This window comes from Babylonia areolata, chromosome 24 (genome assembly GCF_041734735.1).
Source record: "Babylonia areolata isolate BAREFJ2019XMU chromosome 24, ASM4173473v1, whole genome shotgun sequence".
NCBI lineage: Eukaryota > Metazoa > Mollusca > Gastropoda > Neogastropoda > Buccinidae > Babylonia > Babylonia areolata.
Window position 1 is genome coordinate 5,688,649 of NC_134899.1, and position 236 is coordinate 5,688,884.

The following is a 236-nucleotide window of genomic DNA, read 5'->3' on the forward strand; positions in this document are numbered from 1 at the left end:
GTCAACACTAGTTCTGTTCTGAGATAGATTTCCTGGTGTCCCCCCCTCTCTCTTTTCTTCACAACCATAAAGTCAACATAGGTTCGGTTCTGCCCCCCTCTCTCTCTCCTTCACAGCCAACAAATCAACGCTGGTTCGGTTTTGAGGTAGATTTCCTGGCGTCCCCCTCTCTCTTCACTTCACAAACAAGTCAACATAGGTTCTGTTCTGTGGCAGATTTTCAAGCGTCCACCTCT